Source organism: Andrena cerasifolii, chromosome 15, assembly GCF_050908995.1.
Source record: "Andrena cerasifolii isolate SP2316 chromosome 15, iyAndCera1_principal, whole genome shotgun sequence".
Taxonomy (NCBI): domain Eukaryota; kingdom Metazoa; phylum Arthropoda; class Insecta; order Hymenoptera; family Andrenidae; genus Andrena; species Andrena cerasifolii.
This window is the reverse complement of record NC_135132.1, coordinates 4471516-4498892: the sequence shown is the minus strand read 5'-3', so window position 1 is coordinate 4498892 and position 27377 is coordinate 4471516. Positions and strand designations below refer to the sequence as shown.

Here is a 27377-nt window from a genome sequence, read left to right as displayed (position 1 = left end):
TTCGCCAGAGAGGGCCCAGGAACTTTGTTCATTATTCCAATAATTAACGGAGCCCGTATTTCTTGTCGTGTACGTGGGAGCAGGGGATGGGTGGGTGTAGGAGGAGGAATGAGGCTGGAAGGATGGCTGAGGAGCGACTTCAATCGGTTCTTGCGAAGATGGCACGGCTTTCGGAAAGTTGTACCTATGCTTTGTTCGACGAATGGAGTGGAACCGTGCTGACGATCGCAGCGCCAACTCTCGGGTGGAATCCGGACGAACTGTTTAGCGGACAGTCGGTGCTTTGTTTCGTTTGGGCGGTGTCATTTCAAGGTCGATTGTTTTGTTGTTTGGGGAGGATATGTAGTTTGTAGTGGTCGACCCACAGATGGCAGATGCGGGGTCCATTTTGACCCATCTTAAGGGACTTTCCCGGTAGAGAGTCTATAAAAATATGTGATTTTTAGGAATTAATTACAGGAAAACTACTAAATATAATTTAATGGGACTTTTTGCATTGAATCAAGGATGTCTTGAGGTATAGAAATCATTTTTTTGGTTTACAATTAATCATTGCAGACGGCACTGGGGAGTCGTTGAAATCGGGGCGTCAAAAAATTCATCCATATCGGTGGAACCTGTAGTACCCTAAACCATTGGTCTGAAGTAACAAACAATGCCAGATTATTAAAGAGCATGAAACTCGCTCGTGGATTGACCAGAAAAAATTACAAAAATGACATTTTTGAGAAAATAATGACACTTGAAGTTTGAAATCACTTTTTCCCTATATTTTTCGTCCTTTCAGCGCTTTTAAAAATTACAAATTTTCAATTTTTTTTAATTCCACTGGTCTGCCCACGAGCCAGAAGTATATTCTTCAAAATAAAAGAAGTTTCAGTCCAATCGGATAATAACTATAGGATATACAGGTTTCACCGATTTTGCGAACACTACTCAAATGCCTATAACTTCAGGAATTTTACGAATTTCAAAAAATTCTTTTAAACACGTATTCCTAGGAAGGTTGAACATTCGAAAAATGTGCAACGTATTTGCCCCCAAGTGACCTGGAATAATAAAAAAAATTGGGGTACCTAATTTGAGGAAAATTGAAAAGTTAAAAAAATTTTCAATTCGTATTTCGAATAAAAAGAAATTAAAGCTGAGGGTTAAAGGAGCTTACACAAACACAGAATTAGTAGGGTACCAGCGTCTCTGCACTTGATGAGGATTCGTTATCAGATGCTTTTGTAAACGAAGAGGAAAATGGGCCAGAGGCGATGATTTTTGTCTGGGTCCCGCGCAAAAACGACTTTCCCAGCCGATTAGAAGCCGTTCAGCGTCACAACTCGTTTCGCGGTGACATCAAACGGTTTCGCGTTTGCTGCCTGTATTGGAAATTTCTCTGCTAAAATGCGAAACACGCCACACTCGCCGACAGAACATTCTTTTTTTTCGTATTGGAGAGCACTGAGCGTCAGACGTGTCAAAGGCAGAGATTGTTTTTTAGCTATTCGTCATTGGGGAAGGCTGGATCTTTGCCGGCGACAAATATCCCTATTTAAAATCCATATAAAATTACTCGAAATAGAATTGCTTTAAAGTTTATACTTTAATAGGTTCATCAGAAAAATTTCGAATTTTTCCCATGATCCTACGTTGTGAAATTTTGAACAAAAATTTCGAAAATTGACGTGGTACAAAAAATCAGGGAAAAATTGTATTTACGCTATAACTCAAAATAGAACATTTTTCAAAAGAGTGTTATAAACACTCACATATGTACATATCCTGTTCTTCTTTAATTTTTGGAATTGGGGAAAGGCTGAATGGTGCGTGGAAAATGTTTCTAAATACATAAAATATTTAGAAGTAGGTATATATTGCTAAAAAATTCAATTTTTATTTTATTTCTTACTTTAAGTCATGTGACAGTATTTTCTTTTATCAAAACCTATATTTCCAATATAGTTAGTATTATTCCAGCTTCATTGTGCTACTGAGAAAAAATAGACCAACAACTTCCAAGCTACACTGATTTCCAAACATGTACATTTCGATTCTCCATCCTCCCCGAGTTCTACAAAAAAATTAAAACTCAAAATCGACCACTCGCTCATGGCCTTATTAATTTATCAAAACTAAAGCAAATCCATTTTAAGTAATTTCATACGAATTTTTTATATGGCCTTTTTTCGCATCAAATCCATTGTTAGCGTGAATTTTTTTAATCAAATTGCCAAGAAAAAACTTGTTGCGCAGAATTTTTGAGTATTGAGAATTTCAATTATCTATACATATATATAAAATTCAAAATATGTATATTTGTTAGGTAAAGGCTTCTACACCGTTTAACATATCCGCACCAAATTTGGCATGAATATTCTTCGATAGGCTGCAAAAAATACTGTGGGTTCCCCCAACCACCCCTAAAGCCCACACACTGAAGCCCGGGCAATTTTTTTGTGTCGTAGCTCAATAATTTTCAATAATTTTCAAGGGGAATGTGCGAGGAAAATTGATTATTCACATATTTTCCCTTACAAATGAAATAAAAAATAAATAACTATGACCTTTAAAGAATGAATACGTGCGGAAAATTGATTCCTCACATATTCCATTTTACAAATAAAATAAAAAATAAATAACTATGACCTTTTAAAGGAGGAATATGTGAGGAAAATTGATTCTTCACATATCCCTCCTTCAAAATAAAATAAGAAATATATAACTATGCCCTTTTAAAGAGATAAAAAATGTCTGCGTCTATTATCTATACATAATTATATAAAACAGAATGTATCTCTGTGTATTCCCTATTAACTCCTAAACCCTTTAGTCGATCCGGACCACATTTTGCATAATATCTCTCTAGAACCCTGCGGAAAATATAGGCTACCATGAAATCTGGACATAGCACCCCTTTCCCCTTATTTCACCCCCTTGACACTTTGTGATAATCCAAATTCCACCCGGGCGAAGCCGGGTACTTTAAGCCATTGAGATATAAAAATGGATGGAACAGCAAAAGTTTTTTCTTATTTTGTCCCCCATTTTTATAAACGCCCTGTATAGTACCGCGAGGTACTCTGAGAGGAAAATAGCAGATTGTGACTTTTTGTCATCCCATAGTTACGCGGCATCAAAGACTTTTTTGTCTAGCGAACTTTCACAGAGGTACTACACTACTGTATGATGTTGTGCTTCGTCTGGAAAGCAGATGTTTGTCGACCAAGGGGCGAAAGATACGGTGGAAAAACAGAAAAGGGGACGAGGAAACTCTGGGGAAGCAACGGTTTCAGGGGCTTGCGGTTTTCTACCGCTGCCTTGGCCGCTTAGCCTGCGGTTTCGCCTGTCGATTTCACGTGGCAAAAAGCTGCACAAGGCAACCGCGACGCCTTCGACCAACCAGCTCGTTGCGATTTCGACTTGTTCGAGACTTTGTTTCTCGGCCACCGCAGCGCCCCCCACGAAGCCATCCGACGATAGGTACTCGAAGTTTCGCTGCCCCAGACGCCATATTGTTTCCGATATTCTCAATTTTGTTGTATAGAGGCTTGGTTAGCTTATCTACTTCGGTGTTTATCGCTTTGAGTGGCACAGGATTTGCAATTCCATCAGGCCTTTCGGAGCGATCACGAATGTTTTGTTCAACTTAACCTAAAAATGACTTGAACACATGTCGACATTAATGCAAAATTCAACCTTTTTATTATGTATTGAATCTTCGTGAATGTATTACCAGTGGATGGGCGAGGTTTTTCCGGAGAGAATGGTTACAAATACGACCTCATTTGGGCTATTTTCAATTCTAATAATAATACGTCTTTATTACCAGCGTGATGGAGACACCAGTTCTGGAATACTAAGGGATTTCAATATGTGGAACAATTAGTTTTTTTATAATTAAGATTATATGGCAATTTTTTCTTATGTTTTTTTAGAGCTTTCTATTTATAGCGAATGTTCAAAATTCTTGACAATATACGTTTTTTAAAAAAAAATACCGGTTTTCGTTAGATCACCGAGGTTAAGCATCACGGGGCGGGTACTGGGAAAAGATGGGTGGACCGACCACTTTTTTTTCCGCTGGTGCGCCACTGTCGCTGGGACCCGAAGAGGGAGAGAGAAGAGGGAACAGATAAAGGACTATAATGATAATAGAGTTCCTATAGTAGTTCGTTGGGCAATATAAAGCGGATAGGATTTGAAACGCCACCCTGTTTAACAGGAAAACAAAAAATAAAAATACAAAAATACGTCTTTATTATTATTTCTATTTGCATACAATTACCAACAAATAAACCATGCTAAATAATGGAAGATAATATTCCGCAGAATTCATATAATTAAGATAATATTCTGAGAATAATAATAAAGTACTACTAATAATAGAAAAATAATGTAAACACTAATAATTACGAAATAAAAAAAATATAAAAATAAAACATTACAGCAGGTACCTTCACCTTTATCATGAGGTTAATAGCACTAACCTAGAAAATTATTCAAAATATTTTAGTGGCTAAAGAATATCTACCTATTTCGAATTTCTTCCAAATTCCGTAGGCCAAGTGTACGTCACGTATGATTTAAAAAAAACCGAATGAGGTTGAGTTTAGGCTCATTTTCGTCAGGAGAATCTGACCAACCTATTAGCGATATTTTAACGAAGATCTAATAGAGAACACAAAAATTAACATTTTTCATTACGCTGAGGTGGAAAAATACAAAGCGAACTCCCAGCTAACAAGGGAACATCCCGAACCCGAAAATTCAAAAAATTCTAAAAGTTTGTGAATATGTAGGGAATTTCCTCCTGATTATAACGTAATTTTTGGTTGCTGCCCAAATTCACTCTAAGGGGGTGCAATTGACCCCTGAAAATCCGGTTATTTTCTGATTTTGTGTCATAACTCACGTATCGCTTTTACCAAATGATAATCCTAATTAAAAGAAGTAATTTTTCTCAGAAAACTGTTTTTCTATCTCTCACAGTTCGCGAGTTATGACACAAAATCAGAAAATATCCGAATTTTCAGGGGTTGATTTCACCCCCTTCGAGTGAATTTGGGCAGCAAACGAAAAATTGCGTTGTAATCGGGAGGAAACCCACTACATATTCCCAAAGCTTCAGAATTTTTTGAATTTCCGACTTCCCATCTAAACAAATTGTTCTCAATCTAAACATTCTTTCGATGCTTTCCAGAAACTATCAACGCGAACACATACTGAAACCATATACAGGTTGCAAATCCTCGGCCTGTTTTCATGCCAATTCCACTAAAAATGTTAAATGAAAAATCACTTAAGTTTGGAATAAAAATCATGTTTTAAAAGCGAAGTGCCATTAAAGTCTGTCCTGCGACTACCCCGTGATGGTGCTAGGTTACTAGGATATTTAATCCTACGCAGATATATATTTATTCATTATTTTTAGGTAGGTAATTATTTTTGCTATCCATTACAATATTTCAAGCAACTCGAAAGCTAAATGTAGACATACGTGCCAGTGTCCCCATTGTCCTTCTTTCGATATATTCGACAAGATATCGTGGCCTGGTTACAGGGCCACTCCACTTGTTAATTAAACGATGGCCAAGCGTGATAGAGGCTCCTGCCCAAAACGCGACGAGGCTTTCGTGGAAGGGTGCGTCCGTGGTCGTGTAACGGCAACGAACATGCCGAAATCATGAGGCGAGGACACGTTTGGCCAATTAGCTGATTAGAAGTCGAAAGGGATCACTGGTGAAGACTGTCGTTGTTCCCTCATCGGGAGTGCGTGCACGTTCGAGGATACTGCAAACAGTTTGCCTGGAAACACTCGTGCGGCGAATGTTGGCGGGATATCATGGCCTCGGGCATCGCGGCTGGGTAAACCTAGGTATAATTATGGCAATATGTTTGAACTCTTAAACAACGGCGAAGAATACTGTGAAGTCGATGATACGTGTCCGTTGCAATTGGCTGTTGATGGCTAGATACAATCGAACCACTCGGTACGCGAACGATGGAAATTTAGTCAAATTGTAGGGGCTTCAGTTAATGTTGTATTTTGGTATCGAGGATCGTTAATGAGCGTTAAATGGTAATTTGCGCGCTGCTGTGCTCTTAAAAGCTCGCGATATGTATGGATCCCGGAATGATAGCAGGAAACTCATCGTGTTTGATAAATTTTAATTGCACGTCTGTGTTTCAAAAAGTGGATGAATAAAGTCAGCAAAAATTTTACGAATGTGGTACGACTGATGTTTTTTTTTAGCTAACTATGTCGAGGAAAATAATTGTGCGATGCAATTGAGGGGCTCGGTGGAAACAAGCACACGCCTCATGTGCATAAATTTCGTTTCTTAAGGATCCATAATTTTTTTTAAGAAAAATTATGCATATTTTTGAGAATTTTTTATTTTATAGAAATCTATGAACTGTGATATTTTTTAATAATATATGAAAGCAACAAATACGAAAATTGTCAGGTGAAAATATTATAAAAGAAAATTTCCACTGTGCCCCTGAATTCCTAGGCATTTATTGCGACGCATTTTCATCTGCCGTTATTATTGAAGTAAAATATGTTGATATTGTGACTCAATGTTATCTGTCACGTATCTTCAAAAAAATAACAGGACAAAATAAATGTATGTCAAGATGACGGACATGGATTTGATGTTTTAAGTTTCAGTTTTGGAAATTGAATTTGGATACGTGATGTCCATATGGCGTTTTTTCCTTATTTTATGTTACAAAATTGATCTAATTATGTATTACTATTATTGTCACGACCTTATTCTGCAATAATGAGTAGAATATATATAAAAGGGGAGGTGCAACTATTAGCCTGTTATCGGACATAACCTCAAATAGTATTTCTGACTGAATTGTTCTGACAAAATTCAAAAGCCCGAAATATGTGAACTACAAAAAATACCAGTTAAGGAGTGACCCCACCCTGAAGCCACTAACAAAAGACAATGTTAGAGACTTTTTTGTTCGTCTAAATAAAATTATAGAGCTTCGATTTTTTATATAGTTTTAAAGCAATCTTTATTTGGTTAGAATTTTTTTTTAGGAAAAATTGTACGAAATGGCCGCGAACAAAATGGCTTCCCGGAGCACTGCAAAAAATGGCCCACATTCCCAGGAATGACTGGATATCAACTGAGAAGGAAATACAAAAAAGATATATAACTAGAATATATTATCTTCCATGTAGCGTAAGATTTAGTTGATATTTCAATTAATCGATGTTTTACAAGCATTTCAGTGCAAATTTCCATGTCAAAAATTAAAGTCCATTCTTCAAACTGCTATAATTTCCAAAATAATCCGAATTTTAAGAAAATCCTAAACTGCATGGAAGATAATATATTCCAGTTTATATATCTCTTTTGTATTTCCTCCTCAGATGATCCAGTCATTCCCGGGAGTTTTGCAGTGCTCCGAGAAGCCATTTTATTAGCCGCCATTTCGTACAATTTTTCATAAAAAGAAATTTTTTCCAGCAAAACAAAGATTGCTTTAAAACTATATAATAAATCGAAGCCCTATATATTTATTTATACGAACAAAGAAATCCCTAACTTTATCTTCTGTTAGTGGCTTCAGGGTGGAGTCCCCCCTTAATATGCCACAGTATCGTTTACTGAGACAGGTGGCGCCACTGTATGGTCAAACGAGTGAAACCGTACAGTGTGTAAAAAAATGATTGATCATGGGCCTTAAGGGTGAATCTACCCCTCTGGATCGGGGGACACTTGTAAAAAAAGTGACTTCAAAATTGTTTATAACATTGAAAATGAATGTTAAATATTTTTTACCTGAACGTATTCTCCGCGTTGAGAAGGGAAAAAGTTTGAAAGAAGACATATGTCGAGCACCTAACAGCGCAGGAAGCATAACCCTCCTGCGATACATCTTTCGCTACAAAACAAATGGCCAAAAGCTCATCGAATGCTCTTCAACTTGGCACAGGGGAGCGAAGAATAAAAAAAAAAGAAAAACGAACAGCTCAGATGAGCCTCCACCTGCGGTCTCTGGACAAGAAGCAAGATGGCAGGGAGAAATGAACAGGTTGGAAACATCGTGGACGTAAATAACCCAGAAAAGTCCGGGCAAAGAATGCCAGGGGTTTGCAATCACGGGGAGTGGCCGAGTTTCGCCAAGTTCCCCATAATCTTCCTCTGCAGTTTGGTTCTGTCTCTTAAATTTGTGACGGAAGCATGAAGCAACAGGGGTGGGGGTGGGGGTGGGGGGGGGGGGAATTCGCTTCCTTGTTCAAGGTACGCTTACCGGGAAAATGAAAAATTTCGTGTCTGTCGACGGGACTCTGTGTCGCGCAAAATATATTGCTTTTATAAAGGCGCGAATAATTCACCTTCTTCGAGAACAAGTGACACGTTTGAGTCGTGCTCGTAAAGTGAAAACATGAGAATTTATTCCAGGCAGTTTTTGACAGTTTGACAACTGCAGAGAAGAGAAAACATTTTTTAAGTGAAACGATTTTATTTAACTTGATCAATAATGCACTAAAGTGTAAAAAATAATTATTTTCTCGATTATTCTGCAAAATTGTTCGAATCAATTGTAAAATGGATAATCACAGAGTTTGTATGATTCTATTTCAAGCGACATATCGCCATCGAAATTGTATTTAGTGCAAGAGAAGAATTTTTTTTTAAGTTAAATAAAATCGTTTCACTTAAAAATTTTTTCTTTTTATATTTTTTAGTAAAATCAAAGAATAATACAGCCGAGTCTAATTGTTTTAACATTAATTGTACGGACATTGAACTTACGTTTCTATTTCTGTAAAGTTAGTTTTTGAGGGACAATCCTCTTTTCGAAATTATTAATTCAATTACATCCTTGCATTCACGCGAGTAATTCTTCCGATCCGTTTTAAGTGAAAGAGATTTTCCTTTCCAATAACTCTAAAAATTTCCCATTTTCTACCATTGTTCTTCAGCGCGGACTAGCTTGAATTTCTCGTTGACCCTTTCCCAACGCACCCACATCCACATCCACCGCCTACCCCCATTCGTACCACCACGACCCCGAATTCGACGGCTTCCCGTTACGGACCTAATTACGCGTCTCATTAACAATGCAGCCACTTCAAACGCGGTCGCTTTCCGCCGTGCTTGATTATTATTAGCGCGCAACAATGAGCGTCGTTACAATGTCCGTCAAATTTTCGCCTACCCCGCGGCGTTTCCACCCCCTCCCTCTACCCCATTTGCCACCCGTCTGCGCGGCCATAATTAAATGCACGATGCGTGGCGCTTCGATTTTTGAGCCGCTGCGCTCGCAATCGGCCGTGGTTGACCCTTTGCCTGGGACGTGGCAAATGAACGATGTCGCTGGGAATCGATACGAGTTGATTCTTTATGATTGAATACCTGATTCTTGGGAGTCGCGTGTCGGCCAGTGCCCAACGTTGGAAGGGAACGCGCAAAAATTTCCGAATAGAGGTAATCTGGAGTAATGAAATGAAAAGTGTATAGGTATTTTTTTATTACAGTTAAAGGGAATGCTATATTTTATTTGTCGGCACGCTGTAGCTACTTCAAAAACGAATTTAAGGACCAACAACTAAGGCCTTTTAAAAAAACTTAAAAAAAACTTAAAAAAAACAAGGTTTCATCATTTTAATTCTTCCCAGTAGAATAAAACTATTGTTACTGTCGCCTCCCAGCCCCACCATGGGATCGCGACTGTTAGTGCGCCCCAGCGCCACCAGAGGTCGGACCTTTCACACTCTTTCTCGCAAGTGTCAGGTCTCAGTCTCGTTTGTATATATACAAGTTCCAAGTTTATTCCTCTCGGTCCCCATACGTCTGGGGCAGAGTCCGTTGGCTGTCGCACAATATAGCGAAAAGATAAATGGAAACCGAATACAAAACTCGCAAAATATATTATTATTATATTACCTGCCATTTACCAGTGGAGGAGAAACAAAGCAGACAAAAGCGAGAAGAAAAGAGTGTCCCAGTTGATCATCATATGAGATCACCACCGACCGGACCAACCCTCTAAAACTACCCAAACTAATAGATTCTACATGACTCCTACACAGATATTATTATTCATTACTTAAATTTTAACAGATTGAACTTTACAAAATATTGGTGGCTCGAAGCCCCACCCACATACAAGAACTGAAAGAACGCAAAAGCATCCTTCGGGCCTATACCAGACCCACACTCTTAAACGGGCGTGAACCATCAAACTACTTAAGCTCAACAACGCACTTTTGGACGGCTAATCCACTGTATATACATACCACCTAGTATTAGTTATTTATTAGCCTTTGTGTATACCCTTAGTTGTATAAGTCCGTTTCTACTATCTCTACAATTTATACAAAAACGATACAGGGGTTTTTATACTTCCGGATTTTCCGCGGCTAACAATCCGCAACCACCCGCAGAACCTAATGTTAAAACAACACCAGTTTTCTCATCCCAGAAAAACCACTTAAAACCACAGTCCCAAGGACAACTAATACTTCCCTACGAGAATCGCCCGCGCGGCAACTAGACAGGGTGGGTACCCAAATTAAAAAAAAATGGCTTATTTTCTCTGTTAATTGTCACCACTAATTGTAAAAGCTTTGTATCTCCCGGAATTGACCCTGATGAACCGTATCGACTGATGAACGTGGCCGACGGTCCCAAGACGAAACGCACCTCTTCCTTGTCCTCATCGATCCGTAAAACGCCAATCCACTAGCCCTGTTGCATTAGTACTCCATTGCCCTGATTCGCCGCTCTCTTTACGGATATATTACGGTTACGCGAAACTCGACGGGGCAAAATCCAATTCTCGTCCAGGTCCGGGCGGTCCCGGACGTCACATTGCTATACGCGCAAGCCCCCAGGAGACTAAGCAACTTTTCTAGAAAACATTTGTATATAATTCTAAATACAGCAGAAATATTTGTGATGATAAAGTTAGGTGAAACACCCTGTGTAATTCAAAGTCGGTGCGCAAACTTTGTAAAACCCACCCAACCTAAGATACTGGTCAAAAGTGAAAGTATGATTCCTCCTAAAAATTTAAACAAACAGCAATGCGATGCGGTCACAGCCAAACGACCGACTACGTTCGCCTCCATCTTCGCGACAAATTGTTTCGACGTCGAATGGCGACTGTCGAACGGAAATTATCAGCGAGATGCTCGGGAACCCTAGAAACTGGAGGAGCCTCTCTGAGATAATCTGGATGGGAGCAGTCCGGGGCTGGCAGGCGCGCAACGTTACATCCTGCGAATCATATTGCAGGCCCGTGGAGGCGGAGGCCAATCTGGACGCAATACTAACGCACTTTGCGATTCCCTTTGCTACTTAGCGCTGGCGACGTCACCCCGGTTGATTGTCCATACTTGCAGATGCGCCGTGTATACAATATCGGATTTGCTTTGGAGACGATCCCAGTCTGACAGTTTGATTGCGCGCATCTGGCTGAACTCGAGCCGACTTATCCAGCTCGATTGAACGAAATAATCGCATGGCTTTGAAGTGGCACGCAAACAGCATGGTGGATTGGCCTCGCTGACTCCTGCTGACCGCCATTTTCGTGGAAGAAGTTGCCAGGTATTAAATAGCTTTGCAGCGGACAGGTATTGCTCGCAGTCTACAATGCCAGAGCTAGATATGGTTTCTCGGTAGAGAAGGTTCTACCTCCCGGCACCATTTTGTATGTGTACAATGTAGAGCTGATGGATAGGGTTTGGGCGTTAAAGTCTGGGCACATGGTGTCGCTACTTTCTCATTCAGAAATTCCCCTACACGCCACACATAGGACTTTTTATCTACATCTACTTTCCGTATACACTGTTATAGCGTTAAGATTTACATGTTTAATAGGGATTTATTCATATTATAGAACTTATGGGCGGTATTCTCAGTCGCTACTTATTCTTAAGCAAATGCTTAAGCATGCGGCACCCTCTACTAACCTAGTAGCTAGTAAAGTATGCTGAATGCTTAAGCATTTGCTTAAGAATAAGTAGCGACTGAGAATACCGCCCAAATCTACTATATAGGGAAATTCTCTACACGTCTACCTCATGCAACTTCCGCTAGATCCTGCTCGTGTCCACCTCGCGGCGGCGTGGGTAACTAGCAGAATAGCAACCGAAAGTCACATTTCTAACAGTTAGTTTTAGGTAGTTTTAAGTGATTGGGTTGACAACAGCTGACAGTTGTATCTCGCCATTTGCACTCTATTACTTTTACATGTACTATACTACTTTTAACCTTTAGAGGACCGGTTTTCTTTTTAAAAAATAGTGGTTTTCAGTTACTAAAAATTTATATATAAATTTATATTATCAACTGATTTTATTTTTCTGCTGAAAGTAACGTATAGATAAATGCGTTGCGTAGGTATCGTTAAGAAAAGTAACATATGGAAGCATTAGATGTATTCGTTACTGCTTCAATAAGAACAAATTGGTGTAAATAAATCTTCACCATTTAACGAGTTTTTCCAAATGTATTTGTTTATGAATTTAGAAATACATTCCCAATCCAACTACCCGACCACCTCCATAAAAAAAAATACATTTGGCCAGCTGTTTCATAAAAAAAAATCGAATTTTCACCACCGCTACCGAAACCTTGCAAAATTGTTCCATTGAGCTCTCTCCTCTCGGGGCGACGAAGTCCATCAAAACCTCGGTAAAACAATAGTCAAAAAAATAACAAGAAAAAAACCGAATTCTCGAAAAATATTTGACTCGTCCATTCGTGACATCTGTATTTCATTTAACGGGAATTACGTAAAAGCGCAGAACTGTTCGGACAATATCGCATTATGCAGCTACTCTTTCATGCGAGGTAGAAAGGGGGGGGGGGATGGCTGTAAGCTATCGATATCGTTAATCGAAGACGGAAATTTCTAACAAAGGATGAATACCCCCGAGTAGGGAATACAAAAGGTGGATAAGTAAATAGCTCCAGGTTTACGTAACTACCCCCAACCCCGTACCCCTCTCCAGCTCTCGTTGAATTTTTCTTTTGTCGTTAAGCACGAGTTCGTCGAAACGATGTTAACGTTTGTTCGAGGTATTGCTTACGGGGCGAAAACTAATACAGTGTTTTGCGTATACAAGTTTCCCGTGAATCGAAAATTGCGAAGAAGGAGATGAGGTAACAATGGCGCCACGTAAAGCGTAACAATCGGCGAAATTTTTGCGAAGTATTAAGGGAGGAGCCTCGTGGAACTAGCTGGAAACCGAAGCCCTTTCGGGATTTTTTTTTTAAATTAAGTATTTAAGGGAGGATTCTCGTCTAACAGCCCTAAAAGAAACTGATATTTAAGATTTTTTTTTGAAAAAACTGTTGGTCATATTGCATTAAACTCTTTTGGGATATAAGGAGGCATCTTTGAATTTGCAGAAAATATTTTTTTCATGTCGATCCTTCTTATTTTGCCTTAAATGTGCAAGAAAGCTATTTATTTAAACAATATCATTATACCAATAGCTGATTTCTATGTTCACAAATATCTATGCACAGGGCCAAGTAGATCGGTTGAATATTTTTTTAGAGAAAGACGTGTTTGAAGTTTTCTGGTAAACCGCTTTTATTTTTCGAATTTCATTCGGCGGCTTTGAGAGCATATTTTCGCGATGTTCAACTATTGATTTAGGCAAATAAAAATTGATTTTTTCGACTCGCTACACGAGGCTAATGAAACCCACACATATCATATTTCGTTTGTTTTTTTTTTACTTTGGAGGGGTGATTTGGAGCTGAGTTATGTTTCGTGTGATATTTTATTTTTGCAGTAGCAGAGAAATGATTGGAAATAGAAAATTTTAAATAGGACGGGGACTGTGTAAATACAGGTTTCCGAATTTAGTTGAAAGGGTCGGTGACTGCGGTGCTGAAATCAACAAATGTTGTCGTTAGTCAAATATACGATATCAAAGTAGACAGAGATTTTGATAAAAATTCGAAGCTCCATTAAAAGCTCGGTCCTCTCCTTTTTCAAAACAAATAAGGGCGATATGTTTCGTATGAATAGTGGACTCACGAACAAATAAAGTTATTGCATTTCACTGTACGTCTAGCTTTTAAAAACAAGATATCAGTACAAGTTAACAGTGGGAATAGAATAGAGTACTTACAGTAGTGGCTAATAAAATTCCACCACTCCAGAAGAATACAGTTTGTCGAGTATGTAGATACATTCCAAACGTGGTAGCTGTACTAAATTGTTTTAGCGTGGTAAAAATAAGAAGTGATGAACGTGTCATCAAATATTTATATACAGTTTTATTCAACACAATGTTATAATATTCTTTAAACTAACAATAGGAACTTTTGATCTCTTCTTAGGAACTTTGAGGGGTGGTTTCACCCCTTAAATATGCAAACGGGGCAAAATAAAAAAAACACGGATTTGTTATTTTTCGGTTCTCTGAAACATATCTGAAAACCAAAGAAATCGGAGGCGGATATCTGAAAACATCTCCTTGTGAATACAGTATAGAAAAGTTAAAAAATTCTATGGCAATAGCTAACAATGTTTAAACCCGGAAACCTTTCATTTATGCCTGTATGAATCCGGAGTCTAGATTTGGCCAAAGTGTACACCATTTATAAATGTAGTAATGGTAATATATTTTGAAATATGTATATGTTCATTTATTGTAATAAATTATTATATTTGTATTTGTATTTTTGTTTTTCCTGTGTGTGTGTGTGTGTGTGTGTTTTTGACACAGGATGGTGTTTTACGCATTTCGCTTATATTGCCCAACGAACGATAGTCATTTTTCCTTTTTCCCTCCTCTCTCCTTCGGGTCCCAGCAGCAGCGACGCACCGGGAGACAGGTGATGGTCACCCATCTTTCCCCAGTACGCCGCCCCGTGATGTTTAACTTCGGTGATCTTAAGGGAACCGGTGTTTCCATCACGGCCATGGCCGCTAGTCGGTGATAAATTATGTTTTGTTTAATGTAAATCACACCTAATAACAGAGACAACTCCGGCTCATGTTAGAGGCCTAACCCTTGAACGGAAATTGTAAAGTTACACGGTTAAGTCAATTTGGGTCATATTGACCCAATATCATATATTTACAACAACTCAGCATACAAAAATAAAACCCAGTTCATTTAATTATTACGGTTTAATATTTTAAGAACTTATTAAATTTATGCATAAAGAATTTTCGGGACTTGTGCTTCGATTTTGGGTCCAAATGACCCAATTTCCGTACAAGGGTTAAACCAAAAACATTGGTATTTTTAAGGTAGTAGAATTTCTATGACCACTGTTCTAAGTAAACAAGAACTTTAGTTGAATCGGTAATAACAATATCCCTAAGGCACCATGCCCAAACAGAAAATGAAAAATCGTCTCCCCTCCAATAACGTAAATTCTATAGAAACAGCGATGACTAGATACGAGGTTCCGTAGGCTAGGGCTGAGCAACTTGCTCGCCACCGCGGGCCGTACAGTCCCCACTACCAGTCAGCCGGTTCCCCCACCATCAGCAGATTAGCCGCCACTCCATGTCCCTTCCTTTTACTCCTACGGGTGCGGTCATATGTATATGCACGGCGTACACTGTAGGAGTTAAAAGAGTATGGTGGGGGTCGTTCTCCTGCGGCCCAGCAGAGTAGGCAAGTCGGGGAACGGGCCGCATGCGGCTCATGGGCCGCGAGTTGCCCAGCCCTGTCGTAGGCCACCCAGTAACGACACATTACCGATAGCCGACAATTACAAACCACCCAGAGATTCATTGTTTCCCATCCACCCCCTTTAACTCCTCCCACAAACCTCACGTCTTCTCAACCTACCCGCGCACAACCCTTTAAAAAATTCGCCAAAAGTCGATCTCTGCTTCCAGAAGAATTTCAAAATCTGCAGAAATGTGAGGACCACTCATGGCGACTGTTAGATCCACCCTGCGCGTAGCGGTGCATATTTAGTACATACCATATCGAGCAGTAACTGTCTCCATTACGGATACCCAAACACAAGCTTGCAGAGGTGCCCTAAAGGGATAGTGATGATTAGATTGCAGGTTTGTCAGGCAGTATTTGCCACCCTCCGCCCTCACCTCCCCAGAAATCTCACCACGGCTCGGTGCATCGGTGCACCAAACAACAGTGCGACCTGGAGAGCGCATGCTCAAGCAGAAGATGGTAAAATGATTGGAGATATTAGCCGCTCACTCCAGAGAGGATTCCAGCGAGCATTCTGCAGGCACAGTGGTGAGTAGATTGGTGGTTTGACAGGCAAACTGGTACTGAAGCATTATTAGTGGATGACTGCCAACCAAGGACCCATCAGAAACTCTATCACCCTGTGCCTTCCAACCCTTAACTCCTCCCACGAAGCTCACTATTGCTCAGCTCATCTACAAACAACCTCCCGCGTAAAGCCAACAGTGGCGAAACAAAGCCGCAGATTTTACGGAACTGTCACTAGCAAGCAGTCTTTTTTTCTGATAGCCCCAGGCCAGAGACCCGGGAGGAGCGTTTAAGGGCCAAAGAAAATTCAATTTGGAAAAGCGATCCGGGCTCTTGTATCTCGGCTTCAATTTACCAGCCTCGAAAGGATCACGTTATGGATACTGCGGATTCGACGTTGAACTCCATATCACGTTGCCAATAGAAACCAGAAACCGTATCAACCCTCCGGGGCGTGCACAACACGTCGCTTTGCCATAACAGCAGCCAGTTTATTTCCGGATGCCGGCTCCTTAATGCAGGATGGCCTGGCTTCTGGGACGCTAATCGAGCAGCCTTTTAACTCCGCCGTTAGGTCGCGATCGCTCCGCCAGGATTGTTCGCCCCGTGGCGCTGCTCCAGACACGTTTAACGTGTTCCGCTACCACCGAGCATTTCGAACGCCGTGCGGTGAGGCAAAGGCACTGAAAGCCTCGCACAAATTATATAGTACTGTTTATCCAGTAGACACATGGTTGGTTAAAGGGGATGCGAGGCTATGAGAAGAAACCAAAGTGATTCAAATGCAATGTTTATTACTTTGACAACGGCCATTTCCAATTGGGTCAAGTTGTGCAGAACGATACCAACCCCCAATCATCTGAAATTGGGTAAATTTGGTTTGAAGATTTTAATTGTTAAAGAAAAGTAGCTTTATTTATGTTGGGTGTATTTTATTTATTGTTATTGTTTTAGAATCATTTTTAATGATTAATATTATTTTCTGTTTTTTTCTTCATTTTTAATAATCAGTTAAAGTACTTTTTGGCAAAATAAAGTAACTACTTTTTTCGCAAAATCGAAACATTTTTCTAACCAAATGACGAGTCGCAAATGATGGTTCAATTAAATTTCAAGAAGTAAGGTAGTGAAGGGGTTGCAGAAGCTCCGTTATTGCGTTAATTTCTCGTTATATGGGGTAACACGTAACATCTGCGACGGGTTGATGAATAACCGGTGTAAAAATGGAGTTTCAGAAGGAAATGAAACAACTGGTCGCTTGTACCGGATGGTCATGTAATTCGTGCGTTACAGCGATAAAAGTTCAGGCGAGCCGTGTGAAATTTGAATGAGCTCCCGACACTCGGTGCGAGCGGTCGAATATTTTTCTAGATCGTTGCGAAATTTTTGTTGCAAAAGTGGAGCACCGTTGCTAAAATTCTATTAAAACATGGCTCCCTTTCAGGACAGCATAGAAACTTACGATTTTGTCACGTGTCTTCGCCATTAATCCAACGTACCCCAAGAAGAACCCAGAGAAATGTTGACAGTCTTGATCCATAAATAATTAATTTTCATTCTTCAGGCACTTCTCCGATACACCCAGTAATAAGATTTAATTGTCAGTGCAGGTTACATATTTTTTTTTAAGTATTTCATTTGACAATTTCTACTGGACAATTTTTAATCATTTATACCTGATCTCTGTCTTTCTGACAATTGTATATGAATGTTGGATGCGATTAGTCAGGGTAAAGCAGAAGGAAATTAATGTGACAATGGTACGTTATCGACTGTTAATTTGTACACGAGGTGGGCCTGTAATCATACTGTTGTAACGTGATTATTGACCCTATGATTACGGGCGCAAGCAGAGAGGCGACCTGCGTCAGTAGTACATGTACGTAATAGGTCAGACCGACGTCGGAACGTAATGCGATTGAAATTCGAAACCGGAACAAAATACGGTCGCTGTTTGCTCGAAAACCTCCTGGCTGAGTGTAAACTCTCTGCGAATGCGTTTCAGCTGGATATTCACATGCAAATATGTATAATAAAGTTTATAAACGCTACAGGTGTATAAATATAGGTATGCGAAAAGATGAAAAATATCCAGGCAGATTATTATTTTAATATTCTTCTTAATTAAAATAAAATGAGACACTTTGAAAATTCTGAAAAATTTGTCATGGGTTTAACATAAATTTGTTAACAACCAAAGGTTCCCTGAAATTATAACAATATTTCTGTCTGGATATAACAAATGAAAACATTACAGAATGATTGAAGCTAGACAAACTTCTTGTAAGTAATTCATTATAAGTATTTTTTTTTTAATTGACTCTATTGCAACTAGCAATTTTCGTTTTGAAATTTTATTCAGTGACAGGTTGTTGCAGTTCATACAGCTGCCAATTACTTAGGAGGATAAACAGTGTGTCTAAAATAGAATCTCTTATACTGAAATACAGTTTTACATATTTCAAAAGCTTTTTTTAATATAAGCGAATTTTAACAAAAATCATTTTCAAAGTAGTGAACGTATTGAAAAATATACGTAGTGAAGGCACAGCTTTTACAATTTTTATAAATAGGGTGCTAGAAAGTAGTAGTATAAGGAACTAAGTGGAAGTGTACTGTGTATGGTCAGACGTACTTTGCGGACCAATGTGCCAGGAACTATCTTCCTTGATAAATCCTTACACGTGCGTCAAATTGAAAAATGTTTTAAGTAAAGATTGTTCGGACGAGTAAATATTTTCGAAATACGTACGAGCTTGATAAAAATTTCGCTTACAATTATGGATTACAAAATATCTTTTTTCGTATATTTACGAGATGCACAAAATCATCCCTCCTGTGCAACAGGAAACACTTTATACCACGAAGTTTAGTAAGAAACTTATATTGATATCGTCAACGTGAAACTTTGTAATAAGGAAGTAATTCGATTATTCTAGAAATGATTGTTTATTTAGAGAACAACTAATGCAACTAAAATTGCTTCCTATCATAAAAAGGAAGGAGAATGATAATAGTTAAATTAATTCATCGCTTCCCTTAACTAATCTCTCTGGTCCATAGTCCTTATTAATGACCAATTATTATTTTACACACTGGTATAACAATAAACTAATATTAATAAATCGCAGATTATATGTAGAATTCACCTTACCAGCAGAAGTCTATAACTAAACATAAAAAGAGGGAAATGTTCCCAAATGAAAAACATTAACAACAATGAATCCAGTCTCTAAAGAGGAATATTTTTTTTTTAAAAAAAAGACGTTCGTGCCCCCATTTGTCCCATGAAACTACACAACTTCTGCCTCAAGAACACAATACCTTTGCTAATAATAGAACTATTAACTTCTTCCCTTTTGAATCATCATTCGACACATCTCACGAGTAATTCGGCCAATGAAACAGTAATGTATGAGCGACAATTTGAACCCGAAGTAGGCCACGACGCCTACTGGACGCGTGGCCATAAGCCATGATGGAGATGCAACAGCTACACTTACATCTTCCATTAGAAACGCGAGGGCTTTGTACGTATGTACTTCTCGAATTTCTGATAACCAGTATTCCCGCTCATTACCCCAAACGGCTAATACAGTCTAGCTTTGGTTAGGCTTCTACGGCGTTTCCTGTGGTCTACGTACACCCACACGCCATACGCACAGACGTAAAATCGTTGAGAGCTCTGCATAATCCGAAGTCTGGCTCAGATCAAAGCCCAGTACCCAGTAATGTATTCTCTATGAATATGTGAGACATACAGGTATACAGGGTGTTTCGTAATGTGTGGGCGTAACTTCGTGGGTGAATTTAGGGCACAAAGATAAAGGAGGTTTATATGAATGTTAGTGTTATTTGTAGTTGTTTGTGAGTTACAGGCATATTTATGTTTAAATAATTATAGTTAGACAATGCGCTACGAGGGTTTCTTTTTGTTGTTATTTTGTTTCTCGTATGGACAATCAGAAGAGATTGATTAGGAAAATCTGTGATGATAATAATGGATTTAGATTATATACATAATTATGAGTATCGCAGTTTTGTGTTCTACTATCTTGTACTATCAATTCTCAATTTAGTAGAATACTAATTCTGAGTTTCAATCAATACCAATGCTCTGCTTAATTCAGTACCTACTAATTCGCAATTTAGCTTAGTATGAATGTTCAGTTTAGTCCAGTAACAATACTATCATAAATTCAATTCAATTTCAATTCCTAGTTCAGTTAGTTCAGTGCCCATTTTCCATTCTGTCTAATATCTATTTTCAATTCAGTCCAATATCAATTTTCAGTTCAACCTATCACTAATTCTCATCGTCAGTTCAATCCAGTTTCAATTCACGTATCAGTCCAATGTAAATTCTCAATTGATTCCTATTGCAATTCTCACGCGAATTCATTTCCAATTCCAATTCGCAGATGAATTCAGATCCAATTCCAATTCTCAGATGAATTCAGTTCGAATTCCAATTGCCAGTTGAAACCAGTTCCAATTCCAAATCTCAGTTGAATTCAATTCCAATTCCAATTCTCAGTTGAATTCAGTTCAAATACCAATTCCCAGTTGAATTCAATTCCAATTCCAATTCTCACAATCAGTTGAATTGAGTTCAAATGCCAATTCTCACAATCAGTTGAATTCAGTTCAAATTCCAATTTCCAGTTGAATTCAGTTCCAATTCCAATTCTCACAATCAGTTGAATTCAGTTCGAATTCCAATTCCCAGTTCAAATCAGTTCCAATTTCCAAATCTCAGTTGAATTCAATTCCAATTCTCACAATCAGTTGAATTCAGTTCAAATACCAATATCCAGTTGAATTCAATTCCAATTCCAATTCTCACAATCAGTTGAATTCAGTTCGAATTCCAATTCCCAGTTGAAATCAGTTCCAATTCCAAATCTCAGTTGAATTCAATTCCAATTCTCACAATCAGTTGAATTCAGTTCAAATACCAATTTCCAGCTGAATTCCATTCCAATTCCAATTCTCACAATCAGTTGAATTGAGTTCAAATTCCAATTCTCACAATCAGTTGAATTCAGTTCCAATTCCAATTCCCAGTTGAATTCAGTTCCAATTCCAATTCTCACAATCAGTTGAATTGAGTTCAAATTCCAATTCCCAGTTGAATTCAGTTCCAATTCCAATTCTCACTCGAATTCAATTCCAATCCCAATTCTCACAATCAGTTGAATTCAGTTCAAATTCCAATTCCCAGTTGAATTCAGTTCCAATTCCAATTCTCACTCGAATTCAATTCCAATTCCACTTCCCAGTTGGGTTTAGCTCCAACGCCAATTCTCAGTTTACTTTATGTAGTTCCAAATCCCAAACCAAACCCTACTCAACCCAGAACTACAAATCCCTCCCAAATTCAGTCCTATTCCATAATCTTTACCTACCAACGAAATAAAAACCCTCCCGAGCACCTACCCACATCATCAACTTTCATAAAACACCCGTCCATTACAAAGAGATCGCAGGCTGGCAGAGAGAGAGAAACCCTATGAGAAAGAAATCACTACAACCTAGGTATTAACCAGCTAACGAGGAGAAACGGGCGAGGATAACGCCCCTTTTAACCGTGCCCCGTGAACGCGGCATTTTGCAATGAGATACGAGGATGTCGGACACAGGTTGGCAGGGTTAGCTTTTGTTCTTCGTCAGAAGACACGCACCTCGCGGGCTAATTACATCGTCGCGCAGCACCCGTACATTTGTATCTATTAGGCGGTGGTGACAACAATAACGCTTCTTAATGCTACCAAGACCTGGTATTAATCATTCTAACGTCTCGCCGCGTGTATAGGGACAATACACGCAGGTGGGAACCGAGCAAAACGAGCAATCTTCGCGTCAGCTGCTTTGAAGCGGAAATGGGATTTTTGAGGTTATGATAACTATGAATCGGATATGAAAGTTCTGACAGCTTTCGTTCCATTAAAATAGTGTAGGGACACGTAAGCTTTTTCGTCATATGGCAGTACTTAATCAGGACCGGGTTCCAAAATTATGCGGGGCTTAAAAACGCATTTCTATGTACTTAGAAATATTATAATAGTAGATATCTATGCATAGGGCCCCGCAAACTTTGCGCTGAGCTTTTTGTAATTAAACCATGCCGTATTTTGAAGTGGTAATATTTATTTTCATCTATAATTATAGCCAAATATTGCAGAAAATATTACAGGTTATTTCATTCCTAACCTATAATTTCACTCATGTGCCAGTCAGAATGAGTTTTTCTATTAGAATCTGATCTGGTTTTAATCCAATGCAGTTTAATGTGCTGTAGTTACCAGGAAGTAATACTAGTAATGTAGATGCATGTAGTTTAATATTTAGGATGGGTCAAAATGGACCCGGCATCCGCCAGGCAAGGATTAAAGTCACAGTATGTATGTAATAGGAAGGGAGTTGAATCAGAGAAATGTGTACAAAATGCCGGATACTATTATTATTATTAAGCGTCTCTATTGTACAAGTATACAAAATATGAATAAAGAAAAAGAGAAACAGCGGAAAGGCGACTTTCAGTCGGAAGACTGTTTTTCAACATAACTTAAAATAATATTGTGAAGCTTCTTTTAGTCAGAAGAATGTAGAATTTCACTTTGGACTAGAATCTTTAGCATACAATGTATATTTGTGTAATGATTTTTATATTAAAATTAGTGCCTAAGTAGTAATCACCTGATAGTACTTTCAAGTACCAGAATATTTTATTTAGGAAATTACAAACGCAGAAAGTTCCAAAACATTTAACTCAATTTATTTTTATGACAGCTAAGAATTTTTTAACCACTTCAGATACTTCGTACCTATATAGGTGTTACTCCCACACGATAAAATCCCATCAACTTTGCCCCTAATTACTCTCCTTGTAATTCTATAAGTGTGGACCCACCTTAAGGGGGGATTCTCGTCTAACAGTCCCAAAAGTAGCTGATATTTGAGATTTTTTTTTGGAAAAACTATTGGTCATATTGGATTAAACTCTTTTGGGATATAAGGAGGCATCTTTAAACTAGCAGAAAATATTTTTTTTATGTCGATCCTTCTTATTATTTATTAATTATTGCGGAATCTTGTCCCCCCTTCGACGATGTAATTCCTGCTGGCGGGATGTGTACCACCTACCACAGTCATCTGATTGCAAAAAAAAATAGAAGTTTCTTAATGTTAGATAGTTTACGCTGTGCTTGGTCCACTTTAACGAAAAAAAATGAAAAATTGAAAGAGTTATAGCGTTTGGAAGGAAAAGTAAGTTTTTTCCTTAGACAAGTTTTTTCATATTATTCTTTATATCGACGAAAAAAGTATTATAAATAAAAAACTAAAATTAAAATTGTAGGTCCAGTCCCAACGAAAATTATTCAACTTTAAGACAAATTTCTTCTTTTCGCAATCAGATGACTGTGGTAGGCGCTACACCTGACGCCAACATCGTCAAAGAGGTTAACACGATTCCACAATAATTAATAAATAATAAGAAGGATCGACATAAAAAAAATATTTTCTGCAAGTTTAAGGACGCCTCTTTATATCCCAAAGGAGTTTAATGCAGCATCATCAATAGTTTTTAAAAAAAAAATCATAAATTTCAGGGGATTTTACACGAGAATCCCCCTTAACTCCTTAACCTAGGGACATTCAACACCACTACCAGCTACAATATACATTCCACCAGATTAGAGCTCATAGGTGAATTTATAGCATCTATAAAAAACTATGTAATATCTTATTCACAACCTCGAAAGTATTCTTCGAGCGTTCTCGAATATTGCCTGGGGCTGAGTTTTAAGCAAAGCTTCTCGGCTGGGGGAGGCCTGACCAACTTGACGGGTCATTATCAAAAACCTTGAAAGCATTGAAATTCCTCAGTCTATAATAAAGCGAAGCGTAGAAAATGGGAACTCTGTTAGTGGCGACGCCTAGTCTCGTGAAATTTCGTGCGTCCACCCCCTCGGAACTCGCGAATCCCTCGAACCCGATAGTCCGACGTGCACGACTCCGCGGAGCGAGTATTACACCCGGAAGACAGAAAACTCGCGACGAAGTTAATAGAGAGACCTCTGGCATTGATATCCACGACAATTTTACGACAATCGCATTAAATTTACTGGAGGATTCTAGGCAGATTCCTGACGGCCGGTTTTACTGTTACTACACGTCGTAACTTCATAATGGAGCGGGCTTCCCCGCTCGCATTCGAGCACGAATAATTTTATTCCGATTTCGATGGCTTCGCGATGAGACCCCTTTGCCTCCGGTTCAACTATTCGACGTTTATTACGCAGGACGATCGACTTTCTAAAAGCTCCTTGCTGAGGCTCCGCCAGCTAGGATTGGGGATGGTAAGGGGGAATTATGAATACAGAAATGTAGCTGCAACGGGAGTGTGAGTGGGCGAGGGTGATGCCTCGTGTGCAAATTAATCGCAAACGTGCAATGAAGTTTGTTTATACGAGGCTCTGTTTTCGAGAAAATCCACTTTGACAGTTTAGCAAGTATAGCTGCACTTGGCTGAGGGTTGGTTTTAATTTTTTACGTATCTCAAATGGAATTTGGAATTAGAGTGTGTACAAGTAAATTAAAGAGTGGTACTGAAACATTTGCAGAACATCAAATCTAAAAAAAAACAAGAAATAAATTAGGTCTATGCTATATTATAAATTAAGTAGTAAATTCCAACAAATATCTAACTGTAAAGATAAACTTGTATAATTACAGAGACATATTAAAACTCTGAATTTTATAGCCTCAGCTGTAGTTTTTGTTTCAGACTTAGTTTTAATTTAGTTTTTAATTACTATCTTAATTTATATCTTTACACTATTTACACATATTTCTTATTCCCTCTTAAAGTAATAAAACTATTATTGTTATTCTTCTTTACACTATTTACACATATTTCTTATTCCCTCTTAAAGTAATAAAACTATTATTGTTATTCTTCTTTACACTATTTACACATATTTCTTATTCCCTCTTAAAGTAATAAAACTATTATTGTTATTCTTCTTTACACTATTTACACATATTTCTTATTCCCTCTTAAAGTAATAAAACTATTATTGTTATTCTTCTTTACACAATTTACACATATTTCTTATTCCCTCTTAAAGTAATAAAACTATTATTGTTATTCTTCTTTACACTATTTACACATATTTCTTATTCCCTCTTAAAGTAATAAAACTATTATTGTTATTCTTCTTTACACTATTTACACATATTTCTTATTCCCTCTTAAAGTAATAAAACTATTATTGTTATTCTTATTATACAAAAACCCCACAGTACCTAATTAGAATGTCACAAATATTTCTTAAATACTGCAATCCAATTAATATCACATTTAAACCGTCGAATACTGAACATTTTTATTCCTTACATAATTCTCCATTTAAAACTGAGAATCGAGAGATGCAAATGTTCGAATATTTGTTCCAAGTCTTAATTCGAATGTAATAGAATATTATTTTATTTCATGCACATTCGAGTAACACAGTCTTCGAATTTTATTCCCCGCATATTCAAATACTCGTGCCGCTCCAATATTAAAATACAAAAAATCTCGATAAATACCCCCAGCCTTACTAACCCACTGAAAGTGTCCGGTGACTAAAAATTAGCAATCGGAGTCAGCATAAGTAAATAAAGTACACCTACACGTAGGTAGAAATGCTTGCCTTGCAAAATAACGAGCCAGCGACGAGCCCATGGCAAAGTTGAGCTGCGTCGTCATCCCCGACACTCATAACGCTGCCGTAAAAGAAATAATTCAACGTTCGATAGCAGGCGCAACGAAATTCGACGTCAGAGCGAGGACAAGTTCTAACGAAGTATTTATAGTCTGCACGTCGCAACGGCGTCAGGGGCGTTAATTAATACGTTAACGAAGAGGGTGCGACCCTTTGAGCTTGTAAAATCCGTATAAACATCCTCGCGACTCCTGCCGTCAGACCTCCTCCCCCCTCCCTCCGGACGCTCCCCTCCAAAATCGCGCCCCGCTGTGATCGATGCAAAGCGATGCAATTTTAAGTCGATTGCAACGAAGATCGAGTTAGGTTGGAGTGAAGGGTCGTACGAGGACCTCTCCTACCCCCCGGCCGCCGATTGAACGTGGCGGAATACGCCGATCGACGTTAAAATTTCACCGTCGAATCCGAATTTCATAACCCCAATAAAGCGGAATCGCGGGGGTGATAAAACAGATTTTATATTATTCTGGGACAATGGAGTTCCCAAGTTTCACGGAATCTTGGTGCGGATAGGTGAATTCACGAAAAGGAATTATTGTTCGTAATATGAAACTTTTTAATTGTTTTTTTTTTATTTGCTAACAAGGGAACTTCGTTAATCCGAAAATATCGTTTTTGAAGTGTCACAATTTTTTTTTTCTCCTATTTTGGGGGTGTTTCTCAGAGAAATTTTTTTTTAGGGGAGGGTTCGGGGTGAAAACAACCCTTAAAGGTTAATGTGTGTTTTCTATTTTTTTTATATCTTGCAAACTATAGTAGATATGAAAAAGATGTTACAATGAAAAATTAATGTTTTTTATGCTGTCTAAAACTATGCAATAGAATTGTTTAAAATTTGTAGTAGAGAACCAGGCCCCGCTCGAGACTTTTTGGCACCCTAGGCGAACTTACCAAATTGCGTCCTATGTTTATAAGACATTTATTGGAGCTTCTGATGACCTTACTCTAAATATTTATTCGCACTTAAAACATTTGTCGTGCAAATTTGAATATTTTATTTAAAACAGTATTTTTAAAAGTGCCAACAACAAAAAGACCATTTTGCATCCCTTGTCAACTTTACACCCCACGTACTTATATTTTGCTTAATTTCAGTTCTTAATATCCCGAATCGATTTGGTCATCCCTCACTTCGGATTATCGAGGCTCCATTACAATTCTTCAAACTATTTACATTTTCTGGTCTAATTTGTGACTTAAGGGGTCATTTTATTTTGATCAGCCGAAAAATGAAGCTGTATTTAAAGATTTTTTTCTGAATAAATTCAATATATAACGAAATAAATATTTTTGGATTTTATTAAGCTACTCTTATAATTATATTATACAAAAAAAAATTTGAAAAGATTTTTTAAATTTGTATTATATGTTTTTTTATAGGGTCAATGTGATATGTACAAAAAGAGGTA

At 38.2% G+C, this 27377-nt stretch overlaps 1 protein-coding gene across 1 annotated transcript in view; it reads right to left on the bottom strand.

Moving 5' to 3' along the window:
* The window catches only part of Heph (polypyrimidine tract-binding protein 1 heph), a 793543-nt gene that overhangs the window by 678101 nt on the left and 88065 nt on the right, over nt 1–27377 (bottom strand). The window lies entirely within an intron of this gene.